The 13,553-nt window shown below is 41.7% G+C and overlaps 1 protein-coding gene across 2 annotated transcripts in view; it reads left to right on the top strand.

Moving 5' to 3' along the window:
* OCA2 (OCA2 melanosomal transmembrane protein) overlaps positions 1-13,553 on the top strand; it is a 333,437-nt gene that overhangs the window by 149,690 nt on the left and 170,194 nt on the right. The gene's annotated exons all lie outside the window — the stretch shown is intronic.

Raw genomic sequence — 13,553 nt, 5'->3', positions numbered from 1 at the left:
CCCAGTTCCCAGGCGAAGAGGAGTCTGCTTGGCCTTGTTGGTTTCTTTCATCTCCTAGTACAGGAAATTCTGAGCAGGTGGACGGGAACAAGTGGTGAGATGTGGCCTAGGGTGGCTGAGGCATACTTCTTAGAAGAGGTCACTATGAGCTGGACAGACATTCCCAAGGCTTCCTAATATATATTCTATGCACTCTAGTTTCTAGTAAGATTCATTTAAGCTAAGCCATTCACATATCCATCCTCTCACTTATTCATGCATTTGTACAACACATGCAGGCAGTGGCCTAGGGGTTGGTTGGGGCTCGTGTGGTGAACATAAAAACCATATCGCTGCTCTCCTAGGTCATCTTCTCTAGAGGGGAGATGGATCTATATTTACTCTACCAGGGACTCATGTAACTGTCCAGCGGGTTCCTCTTGCCCACTGCCCAGGTAGACCAGATTTATGGAGGCAGAGTTGTTGCAGTAGAGAAGGAGTTTTACTCATGTAGAGCTGGCTAAATGGAAGACGGTAGTTGTATTATTACTGAAATCTGCCTCTCTGATTTGGAGGCTAGGGTTTTTCAAGGACAATTTTGGGGAAGAATGGCGGGGAGGGTGGCTAGGCAATGGGTGCTTGCTGCCAATTGGTTGAGCGTATAAATCACAGGGGTGTGGGAAATGGTTCTCCTTCATGCAGAGTCACTTCTGGGTAAGCCACAGGAGCAGTTGGCCAGTCCAGGTGGAGCCATCAGTCTCAAACATGCAAAAACCCTGAAAAGGTATCTCAAAAGGCCACTCTTAGGCTCTGCAATAGTGATGTTATCTGCAGGAGTAACTGGGGAAGTTGCGTATCTTGTGACCTCCAGAATAATGGCTGGCAATCTTCTATGTCTACACTTTAGCATAATTCAGTCTCTCCTATCCTCCTAGCCTGGTGTTCTTTGATTAGCTTTACAAATGCAATTGAGTTTTGGGGAAGGGCTGTTATCATTTAAGCTATAAACTAAATGTCTGCCAAAGTTAGCTTGCCTTAAGCTCAAGAATAATTGAGGGCAGCTTGAAGGCTAAAGGCAAGAAAGGGATTGGATAGATCAGATCTCCCTCACTGTCATAATTTTCTCACTGATACAATTTTTGCAAAGGTGATTTCAGTCACATTAGGGCCAGCAAGGAATACACAGCTAATTTAGACACCAAGACCTTCAGAGCTCTGATGCGGAGACAAGCCAAGGGTACCAAATGGTAAAGCCAAAAATGATAATTTCCATAGTCAAGATGTCGATGAAAAGAGTGAAACTCTGTAAATTATTTGAAGAGATCTATTCTGAGGCAAAAATGAGTGAACACGGCCCATGACACCACTCCAGGAGATCCTGAGAACATGTACCCAAGGTGGTTGAGTTACAGCTTGATTTTATACATGTTAGGAGGACAGAAGTTACAGAAAGATATTCACCAATACATATAAGGTGTGTATTGTTTCAGTCCGGCAAGGCGCGACAACTCGAAGCAGGGGCAGGATAAGGGCTTCCAGGTCGTAGGTGGATTCAGAGACTTTCTGATTGGCAATTGGTTGAAAGAGTTATTATCAAAAGTCCCAGAATCAATAGAAAGAAGAGCCTGGGTTAAGATATGGGATTGCGGAGACCAAGGTTTTTATCATGCAGATGAAGCCTCCAGGTAGCAGGTTTCAGAGCTCTTATCAGACCTAAAAAATTACCAGAGTCTTAGGGAAAGGATTTGGAAAGGGAAGGGGATGCTCTACAGAATGTAGATTTTCCCCACAAAAGACAACTTTGAAGAGCCATCTCCAAATGTGTCAAAGAAGCGTATTTTGGGGTAAAATACTTTGATTTCTTTCAGGACCTGCTGTCTGTCATGTGATACTATACTAGAGTCAGGCTGGAATTTGGTATCTTATTGCTACATCTATTCTATCAGTCTTAAGATCCCTGTTTTAATGTGAATGCTGGTCAGTTGTGTCTGAATTCCAAAGGGAGGGGGGTACAGTGAGGCACGGCTGACCCCCTTCATGCCTTGAACTAGTTTTTCAGATTTCTTTGAAATGTCCTTGGCTGAGAGGGGGTCTGTCAGTTGGTTGAGGGGTTAGAAATTTGTTTTTGATTTACAAAGTTACAGATGAAAGGCCTAATGAAATCCACAAAAGAAACGAGGAGCTCTTACTGGAAAGGCTTTGGCATATTAGAAAAAAACCCTGATATATGTAAACTATTTAAGGCAGTTATTACATACAGTTTGTGTTAACCTGATAATAAAAATATTTACATCCCTGGATGGCTCTATTCTAATTTTCATCAAATATTCATCTTAGATGAATGTAAATATCCAAGAGATTATTTCAGAATGATGATAAATATAATATAATGCAATATAATGTAACATAATGTAATGTAATATAATATGGATCTTGGATTTATAAGTCAATTAGAATAATTAGCTGCTTTCCTTATTATCCTCACCATGGGTAAAATTACCAAATTTCATCATAACACTGAAGAAATGAAATCATGGGGGAGAGAGAATGACTCAGTTTTTTAAAAACGGAGATACAGAATTCACACAACATAAAATTTATCTAGCAAAATTATATCATTCAGTGTATCTTAGTATATTCACAAAGTTGTACAACCATTGCCAGTATCCAATTCCAGAACACTTTCATCATTCCCCAAATAATCTTATACCCATTAGTAGTCACTCACGCACTGTTTCCCCCTTTTCCCCAACCCTCAGACCCTGGAAACCACTAATCCTACTTTCTGTTTCTGGATTTGCCTATTCTGGGCATCTCATTTAATGGAATAATTTATCATGTGGTCTTTTGTGTCCAGTTTCTTTCACTTAGCATAACATTTTCAAGGTGCATCCGTGTTGCATCATGGATTAGTGCTTCATTTCATTTGGCTGTATGATATTCATATATATGTTTTCTATTATACTATGTATATTATATATGTATATCATATATAATATCATATATATTATATATATCATAATATATAATATGTATCGCAATTTATTTATCCATTTATTAGCTGTTTGACCTAGGAGTGGAATTGCAAGGTCATATGCAACTCTCTGTTGAACTTTTAGAAACTCTGCCTAACTGCTTTTCCAGAGCAGATGCACCTTTACATTCCCAGTGGTAATGCATGAGCATTCTGATTTCTCCACACTTTCACCAGCACTTGTTATTGTGTGTGTCCTTGATTATGCTCATCATACCAGGCGTGAAGTGGTACTTCATTACAGCTTTGATTTGCATTTCCTAGTGATGAATGACATTGAGCATCTTTTCATGTGCTTATTGGCCATTTATGAAATGCTCTTTTACTAAATAACATGTGAACTTGTTTTTTCCATCTGTTTGGAAATTTCAGCTGTGATTTACAGTAATAACAGCCTTCTTTTGCTATGAAAGAGATTTGTTCCTGACTCTGGAGCATTTTTACCCATTTGAGTCTCCCTTCCTGAGCGTCATGCACACATATGAGGATGAGGAAGTCCAGTGTCTCTCCTCTAGTTACTTAAAACCACAGCCTTGCCAGGAGCCTAGTGAAGCATTTCATAGGGTTGGTCATGATTCTTCACATGCGGGGATTCATCCTTGGTTGTGGTCTCCTTTTATTAGCTCCAAAATGTTTTGAATAATGCAGCCAATATCCTCCATTGAATACCCACAGGTTAATGAACTTGGGGTAGAGCAAATCCGTGTAATGACTGTTTCTCGCTTCATTTTTTATTCCAAATGGCTTGGATCACATAGGTCTGCATGTAACAGTAAGACTGCGAGATTTTTAAAAGGTTAGATAATTTTGACAGAGTACCACGTTAGCTTTTAAACTGTGGATTTTTCAGAAATGTTAGTGGTCTCTATTTGAATAAAAATATCTGTGAGTTATGGGTGGGAGAGTTAGGTGTTAGATATGCATTCATCAAGAGAATTGTTAACACTCTCACATCAAATGATTACTACTTACAGTTTTTTCATTGGTCATTAACCTTAACAGTCTACATTGTCTCAATATATATTAACATTTTTCTATGTAAATTATATTTTCCCCTTAGCATTAATAAGAAAGACAATCTTCATATTCGCTATAGAAAACCAAATCTGGAGAAATCACAGCTACAGATTTATTAGAAATATTGGGACCAAGAGATTCTTCCTTTCAGGGCTCAGGATATCCCTAACTTTGCAGTCACAATGCTAAGAAGAGTTAGGTTGTGTCAACATTTTCACTTGCTTGTCTGAAGCTACACTGTGGTCACATTTAAATTCCTCAACATTAATAATCTGAAGAAGTATTTAAATAAATCATGAGAGAATAGTGCTGTGGCCATTCACTTCTCAAACTTTTAATAATAAAAAGCAGTTTTTCGGTGATGTTTATGATGTTCATTTGTGGAAATTAGGTGTTCCATTGCTAGTGAATGACACAGTTAATTGGAACAAAACTGAACAACCGAAAACATGACTGACCTAATTTTTCTTTCAACGTTTGCAAACAGACCAGATGACATATAGCCTATCCATCTGATATTTTCTCATGCCGGATGTATCAGGATAGGATAGGCTTTGCTGGGTAAAACACTGGTCCTGCTGTCTTGGAAGCTTGACACAACCACAGTTTTTCTTACTGACATCTTCAGTGCTGGTCAGTAGAGTCCCTGCTGGACAGAGACACTGGCGTTTTGTGATGCCACCGTATCAGCAGCAGCTTTCGGGATCATCTTGGCAAGGAAGAGACGGGATAGAACTGACAGCTGCCTGTAAATGCCAGGCTAGGAATGTGTGTCTCATTTGCTCGTGGCCCGATGGCCGGGTTGGTCCGTGGCTTCACCTAACTACAGGGCTGGGAAACCTTCCTGGGGGTCCAGTAGGGAGAAGAGTGACAGATGTGGGGAGCTCTGACAAGCTACTAGTGAACCGATAAACCAAACACCTCCTACACGATTTGTTAAGGGTTTTACATGATATAATGTTTTATCTGGTACTTTAGAATACTACATAGTGGCCCACCAGTGGGGGTGACTAAAATCTGCTTGGATGTTGGTGAGCATGGAATGAATCAATCAGAAATGCATTTTATTTGGATTTTGAGGGGCCTGAGAAGAAAGGGGATTCAGTCCCAATGGCAAAGCTGTGTGAAGTCCAAGAAGAGCTGGGTGTGTTTCTCAGGGTCAGGCTGCTCTGTGGCCCACCTCTCCAGGCTCCATCCACATGGAATGCAGCTCACTGCAGTTGTGCAGCCAGTGACCTGGGTGGTTCCCAAGAACCACAGGAAAACCTGCAATGAGGAGTAAATGTTACTTTCTGCAAGAAGACTCAAGTTGTGTGGCATTCTGAGAATTTGCATTCCTTGTTTAATGCAGATACTTTCGCTGCTTGTTCATTCACTTGTTGATCCGGTATTTCTGAGTGTGTTTTTACCCACTCCTCACTGTGAGAGGCACTGGGGATACCTGTGAATGAGGCACGATTCCTGACCGTGTCTAATGCACCTGCAGCACTGACCTGCCTCTGTGATAATAAACCTGATTCTTTAACAAATCCCAAATGCACAAGTGCAAAATGAGAATTCTTCAACTGTATTTAGCATTATTTCTTTATGCTAAGTTATTCTTGTGCAAGGATTTACTCATTTTAATGAATAAATGAGCATATGAAAAGGTGTTCAACCTCATAAGTCATCAGTAAAATGCAGAATTTAATCACAATGAGATGACATCATTTTAAGCACTCACAATTTTAATTCTACTCCTTCATGATATCTAGGGAGCATAATATTCATATTTTACATACCACTGCATTTAATAGGCCCTGAGGGTACCAGAAGTTGAGTACAAATATTAGCAGAGTCTTGTTTGGAGTGGTGAATAATACTCATCATAAACATTGCCAACATTTCTATTAATTTTTTAAAAGTAGAGTTTAGAAAATCATTTGATATTGAGACCTAAAATAGTGAAAATAAAAATTAAGAAAGCATTAGTTATTGCTCCTTCCTTTCTTGCTGACATTTTCATGAGTTTGTCATAGATGTTCTAGTTCACATGAATTTTGACAATCAAGAATACGAAGCTCCTCAGAGCCTGTTTGATTTTCAACATGTTTCAAAGATGCTTGAGACCACAGAACAGCTCCAATGTTCAGTTAAGCTCTGGTTGGTTCCCCCATGGCCTCAGCAAGGGTATGGATTTAGCTGAGAGACCCCTATGGTACCTTGGTGTGTGAGGTCAGTATAGCCGTCACAGGTCCATCATGGTAGTTGTATGTGAGCTGTCTTCTCCATGAGCCTGTGCAGTCCTCGGGGCAGAGCTCAGTCCAGTCCGCCACTCCCAAGGCCACAGAGACCATACCTGAGTGTGCTCAGGGTATGTGCATCGATGCAGCTGTCTCTCAGTCCATCCTGGGAGCTCAGCCTGCCACTGTCTTTCTCTGACAATGTGAGTGCTTTAGAATGTGAGTGAGCTGGCATTCAGGGGACAGCCTGGGTAACTGGTACTTGTGTTTATCAAGGACAAAGATCCTACCTCTGTGTCTGTGTCTGTGTGTTTTCATTAGAGGTCTTCATATTTGGTGAAACTTACCTGCCTCTAAGCACAGTAACCCTTGAGTGTCCTGAAAGTTTTAGTTACTGGCATATTTGCAGGGGTGTACCATTCCCTGACCCTGCCATCACAATTTTCTCCCTTCCATTTTTGGAAGTGGGGTGGAATGCATACATTGAAACACTTTTACTGATGAAAAGCTGGAATCAGCCCACTTGGTCTAGCAAGCAATGAGCCTGGAGTCTTGCCTCTGCAAGTTGTGGGCAGAAGGGCTAGAATGCCCCCCAGTGAGACAGGGTGGATGCTTAGCTACCTCCTGACCCTCATCAGATCTTAGGTGGCACATCAGCTGAGGCAGGTGTGTATCTCCTTCCCCTCCTGCACAGCTACATGCACTTCCCTCCCCAATGTGCCCATTTGGCTTAAGAGGACCTAATCTCTGTAAGGTTCAGTGGCCTCTGTAAAATAGGGATCCTGCTGAGTGTCATCACATCATATTATGTCATCAAACATCTCCATGTGACTCAACTCCTTGTTTTGTTCTGTGGCCTTATTGCAGCAATAACTGACTAACATACCTTACAGTCTATTCATGCATAACATGCAATCACTAGGGTAAGCTGGCCCATTTTCTTATTTATATTTGTGACTCAACTTTTTAAATTGGATATGAAAAGTGCTAATGGTAAAAGATTAGGTTGATAACTTTGACTATCTTAAAATTAGGAACTTGTGTCTCAAAATGTACTACTAAATGAGTGAAAAAGAAGCCACAGAGTGAAAAAAGTGTGTGCAAAAGCATCCATTGTCACATTTGGAAATTATATCTAAAATATAAAAAGAACACCTATAGAGCAATAAGAAAAGATGGAACCCCCCAATAGAAAATTGGGTGGAATCTTAAGTAGACACTTCACAGAAGAAGATACTGAAATTACTGAAAGTGTTAGTAAGCATATGAAAAGGTGTTCAACCTTGTAAGTCATGAGTAAGACTTACCACAACGAGATGCCATTATATCCACACCTAAATGGTTAGAATAAAAGACTGACAGTACTAAGTACTGAAAGATTGTGGAGCAGTAGGAAGTGTCATGCATTGCTGATAAGATTGTAAATTTGTACAGTGACTTTTGAAAATGAATTGACAGCATCTACTAAAGTTTAGAACAACGTGTATCTTCTGCTTAGTAATTTTGTTCATAGTGGTATGCCCAACAAAAATATGTACAATTGCACACCAAAAGACTCTCTGAAAATGCTCATAGCAGCCTATTTATAATAGCCCCAAACTGGAAACACTCAAATATCAACCCCTAGAATGGACAAATGGTGGGACAGTCATATAGTGGTATACTATACAGAAATAAAAAATGAATATATTACATGACTGAATCTCACAAACATGTTGGCCAAAAGAAAAATCTGACAGAAAAGAATATGTGCTATATGATTCCATTTATAAAGAACTCAGAAACAGGCACATTTACTCTCTGGTTGTCAAGGGCAGAGCCTGACTGGCATCCTGGGGCATGGCACCTTTTGATGTGGTCTGCACAAATCAGCCTCTGCGGCAGAGAATGTGTGGGGATGGTGAAGAGAGAGGGAGGGGAAAGTCAGCAGCGTCCCCTGCCCCTGCACTGGCCTGTCCATATTGGTGGAAATCTTTATTTGAGGCAAAATGCTCAGAAATAGAATAATCTTTATTCTTTCCAACCTCAACTCTTTTAAATGACTCACTTGATGTAATCGTGGCATTTCCTAAGCCAGATTGGAAACCACACAGAAGCTTCCAGGTGTTGAAAGGAAGCCATTAGCTTCACTTCGAGCTTTGGTGTTGCAGCTACAGCCAGTATCTTGGGCAGTCACAGCCACTTTCTGGGTCTAGGAGGGAGAGGGCAGATCTGGAGCTCGATCTTCCTAGTTCTAAGCCTGTGTCCTGCAGCACACAGCAGGTGCCCATGAAAGCCACTGAGTGTTGGAGCTAGGCTTTAAAATTGCTGTGAGGATTGAATCAGGTAATACACACAGGCCTGAAGAGCAGTGCCTGGTGCACGATTGCATGAGATATGAACAAACAGCTCAGGCTGATGGCTAAGCAGTGCAGGAAGACACAAAGATTATAAAAAATGATCTTACTTTTGCTGGATTTTAAAGGGAAACTAGAAAGAATGGGAGTTTTCTCTTGAGAGAAAGCCTGTGCAGTCTACATGATAATTGAGTGAGTAGTTAGATGCTCCCTCCTTCTGCTGCCGTAGCAACTGCCTGATGCATGGTGCTGTAACACACCTTAACCCCCTGGTCACTCGGCTCCTTCCGACTTTCTAAGCCAGCTCATCCCATGTGCCCTGTCCTACTCACCCACTTAACTGTGGAGTGGGGGCTCCCCACAAGGAAGCACTGGGTTTGCACCCTGGAGGTTCAGTGCTTGGGTAAGTGAGAGAGCTAGAATTACCCCAGGAACAACCACAGTGTAGCTGTGCAGCAGAAAGTCCTTGATTATTTGTGATCTCACTTGGTCTATTTCAGGCAGTTGATGGCCAGTACTCATGTACTACCTCATGAAAGGGCGGCAGGCAGGGTGGTTTGTACTATATACAGTATGCACAGTCCATCTGTGGGTTTTCCTGTTTGGAAGGAAGAATATGAGATGAGTACCTGTTGAAATACTCTCCGGAGATGCATCCTGTGTACCTCAAGGTACATAGGTTAGTTCATCTTAATTGATCAGGACAGTACTGCCTTTGGTCAAAGTCAGTTACGCAACGTCCAGGGCAAGGAACATGTACGGTATGTCTTTTATAAAAGATGACAAGGTTTCAAATAGAACAAAATTAAGTTACATTTCTCAGCATATTCATCCAATCACACTGTGACAAGAGATTTGAAATAAATAAACCAGATCTGTTCATAATTAGCAAAATCATTCCATCAGAAGCCTGAGCACATCAGAGGAATGCAACGTGGCAGCATGGAAGGAAATTCTTGCAGACTGGGGATTGAATCCTGGCTTCACCCCAGCAAGCTGTGCAGCCTGGAGAAAACCAGTCCATCTTCGGGAGCCTCAGTTTCCCCCTGGGCTGGGGTGCTGAGAGATGCCCAGCAAATGCCTGTGCGTAGGAGGCTGCTGGGAGACTAGTGAAAGCCCTTTCCTTTGAATCATGTTGCCCAGGGCTTTAGGAAAGAGGGAAAAGAGGCTCCTTTAGCTATTTGTTCGGCATGGAAACTTAACTCTGTTGGAGACACAAATGAAAGTACAGAGCCACTTATCTCAGATTTTTTGAGTTGAGAAATGGCAAAGCTCTTGGTGAGAGATTAATGCTCACTCTAGGAAAGGGTTTGATAGAAGCTCCACAGGATAAAGACAGGTCACGTAAATGGTGCTTTTTATCTGTATTCATCTCCACTCAACTGCATTTTTAATTTTTAGAAAAAGAGTCTCAATGACACATTGTTATAATTTGTAATAGAATGTGAAGCTGGAAACTGTGATGTTCCCGTCAGTGGCTTTTGCTTCCAGTACACTGTGGAAGAACCGCTGCCTCGACCTTTCTCGGTGTCCCTGAGGAGCTGGGGCTGAGCAGAGCAGCCTGGAGCATTGCTCACAGGGATCTGGGCTGCAGTAGAAGGTGCGGTCTGGACTCAGAGCAGGACCAGGCAATACCAAGCAGACGGGCTTATGCACCGGCAGCCTGATTAGTGCCGCTGCCTCTGCAGGCAGTGCGATTAAAAGTAAGAGGGAAATTGAGGTTTTGCAGGGACAAGGTCTTCATTCCATTGTAGGCTATTGCAGGGAATTTTTCTGACAAGACAAATCTCCGTGACTATGGAACCTTTTCTGAAGTTAGATGGATGAGTGCTATGGCAGGAGTTTTGGCTGAGGAAAGCTCAGGCCTTCACAATTGATAAGAGAAAGCAGAACTATAAAAAGAGCCCTAAAGGACCTTCCAGCTTTTTGTCATGACTGAAATTTCTCTCAGAATCGTGGAAAAGAACTTGTGTTCTTACTGACTTTTAGAGAGAGCTTCTTATTGCTATATAGCAGAGAAAACAAGTGATGCCATTTCTGGGGTCAAAAAGCTTTACCCAGGAGAAGTGAAATTGGAGCAATTATTTCTTAACTGAGAATTTAAAGAAAAGATGTGGTGATCTGTGTTAGAGGAGTGGTGAAGGAATCACCATCAGATGTGATGATCAGATAAGCAAGTGTCTGTCTTCCGTACTGTGTGATAGGTGCCCTGGAGAATTCAAAGAAAAGTAACATTCTGGTTAGGAGACAAAGCTGACATAAGTAGAAATATTAGGCCACTGCAGCCTCTTTGCTGAGAAATCTCATTGACTTCTCCCTGTCTAAGACTGGGGTCCCAACATTTTTGCATGATATAAAACGTGGTCTGCCCTTCACATGCTAAATGACAATGTCCTTCCCAACCCCATCTTCCTTTTTAAATGTTTCTGTTGTTTATAGGTCAGAAGCTCCTATATTGTTAAAATGTTAATTTTTCCCAAATTAATTCATACATACCTCTCTGCTTCAAAGGAGTCCACCCTGTAGTCCCTGATATTAATGGCCATATATGTTATATTACATAGCTAAGGAACTTTGCAGGTGGATTTAGGTTATAAACCTCCATAAAGGGAGATTTTTCTGGATTATCCAGGTAGATCCAATGTAATCATAAGGGCCCTTAAAAATAAAGTGAAAGATAGATGAGCCAGTTAGAGAGCTGTGACAGAAGAAGAGGCAGGAGAGATCTGAAATGTGAGAGTGACACTGCTGGCTTTGAAGATGGAGGAATGGAGGCAAGAGGCTGGGAATGTGGGTGCCTCTGGAAGCTCAGCATAGCTTTTGGGTGAAAGCCAGTAAGGAAACAGGGGCCTCAGTCTTACAGCTGCAGGGAACTGGATTATGTTAACACCTGAATGGGCAGAGAAACAAATCCTCCCCTACAGCCTCCAGACAGGAACACAGCCCTGCCAACACTGTGGCTGTGACTTCATGAGACTCTAAGCAGACATCCTGCTGTGAACCAGCATCCTCTGACCTATGAAAATCATGATATAATTGAAAACGAGTACACCTTTTTATATCTATAGAATCTATAGTCATGCCACTGATCTTATTCTTGATACTGGAAATTTTGTTTTCTCACTTGTTGTTCTATTCAGATAGGCTAAAAGTTGACTGATCTTACTGAGCTTTTGAAAGAACCAAGTTTTGGTATCATTGCTTTTCTCTAACATTTTTTCTGTTTTCTATTTCATTGATTTCTACTCCAGTCTTTATTATTTCTTTTCCTCTACTTATTTTGGGTTTCATTTGCTCTAACCAGTAAGGAAAAAAATAACCAGAGCATTTAAACAGAAACTTTATGAAAGAAGATATATGGATGTCAAATAAGTAAAAGATGCTCAGTGTCGGCTGGGCATGGTGGCTCATGCCTGTAATTCCAGCACTTTCGGAAGCCAAGGTGGGTGGATCACTTGAGGTCAGGAGTTCGCGACCAGCCTGGCCAACATGGTGAAATCCCATCTCTACTGAAAATAAAAAAATTAGCTGGGCATGGTGGTGCATAATTGTAATCCCAGCTACTCAGGAGGCTGAGGCAGGAGCATCACTTGAACCTGGGAGATGGAGGTTGCAGTGAGCCGAGATTGCACCACTGCGCTCCAGCCTGGGCCACAGAGCGAGACTCCATCTCAAAAAAAAAAAAAAAAAAAAAATGCTCAATGTCATTAGTTATGAGAGAAATGCAATTGGAAACCACAATAAGATCCCACTACACATCCATTGGAATGTCTAAAATCAGAAAGGCTGATCAAATGTTGGTGAAGATGTGGAAGAACTGGAATTCTCATACGCTACTGGTAGGACTGTAAAATGATAAAATTATTTTGGAAAATAGTTTTGCAGTTTCCTAAAGCATAAATGTTCCATATAACATTGCATAGTATTAAGCTATCATATATCCAGCCATCTCATTCCTAGGTATTTAGCCAAGGGAACTGAAAGCATATGTACATACAAAAACTTGTATATGAATGTTCATAGCATGTTTATTTGAAATAGCCAGACACTGGAAACAATCCACGTGTTCATCAATAGGTGAATGGTATGTACATTGTAATATATCCACACACTAGCATACTGCTACACATTAAAAAATGATGAACTACTGACTCACACACCAACAGTGAAGGATCTTTTTTTTTTGTTTTTGAGATGGAGTTTCGCTCTCGTTGCCCAGGCTGGAGTGCAATGGCGTGATCTCAGCTCACCACAACCTCTGCCTCCCAGGTTCAAGCAATTCTCCTGCCTCAGCCTCCCAAGTAGCTGGGATTACAGGCATGTGCCACCACATCTGGCTAATTTTGTATTTCTAGTAGAGACGGAGTTTCTCCATGTTGGTCAGGATGGTCTCGAACTCCTGACCTCAGGTGATCTGCCTGCCTGGGCCTGCCAAAGTGCTGGGATTACAGGCGTGAGCCATCGGGCCCGGCCAACAGTGAAGGATCTTAACATGATTATGCTGAATATTAATTTTTTTCGTCTGGGTGATCTGTCTATTGAGAAACAGACAAAAAATACAACTGGCGGGGCGTGGTGGCTCATGCTTATAATCCCAGCAGTTTGGGAGGCTGAGGTGGGCAGATCACTTGAGGGCAAGAGTTCGAGACCAGCCTGGTCAACATAGTGAAACCTCATCTCTACTAAAAATACAAAAATTTAACTGGGTGTGGTGGTGCATGCCTGTAATCCCAGCTACTTGGGAAGCTGAGGCTCCCTAGCTTGAGCCTGGGAGGTGGAGGTTGCAGTGAGCCGAACTGCAGCCCAGCCTGGGTGACAAAGCAAAACTATGTCTCAAAAAGACCCGCAAAACAACAACAACAACAAACTATGGTGCAATTTGCAGAAAACCTGCATTTATAGAAAATTTAAGCCAATCTATAGTGAAAGAAAAGAGATGAATGGTTTACTGGGAGTGTGGGGGTT

Source organism: Nomascus leucogenys, chromosome 6 (assembly GCF_006542625.1).
Source record: "Nomascus leucogenys isolate Asia chromosome 6, Asia_NLE_v1, whole genome shotgun sequence".
Lineage (NCBI taxonomy): Eukaryota > Metazoa > Chordata > Mammalia > Primates > Hylobatidae > Nomascus > Nomascus leucogenys.
This window is presented reverse-complemented; position numbering and strand designations above follow the sequence as displayed.